Genomic DNA, 296 nt, shown 5'->3' on the forward strand with positions numbered 1-296 from the left:
CAGGGGAAGGGGTGGTTCCCTCCCCCCGCTGGGTGCAGCAGGAGCTGGGAGAGCGATGAGTTTGCTCTTCATTTTCATAATGAATAATTACGAATTCCCCATGAAATGCTAAAAGGCCCCGTGGAAAACCACCGGCTCGTGGCGTGAATACATCAGGAGAAGGGAGGGGAGATGATGCTTCTCTGCTTGGGTTTGGGGCTGAACGTGGTGGGATGCAGCTGGAAACGGGGTGGGGGCAGCAGGAGCCTGCAGTGGTCACCCCCATCCTTGGATCTGCCCGGAAAAGCCACAACTGG

This window comes from Nestor notabilis, unplaced genomic scaffold (genome assembly GCF_000696875.1).
Source record: "Nestor notabilis isolate BGI_N333 unplaced genomic scaffold, ASM69687v1 scaffold31594, whole genome shotgun sequence".
Lineage (NCBI taxonomy): Eukaryota > Metazoa > Chordata > Aves > Psittaciformes > Psittacidae > Nestor > Nestor notabilis.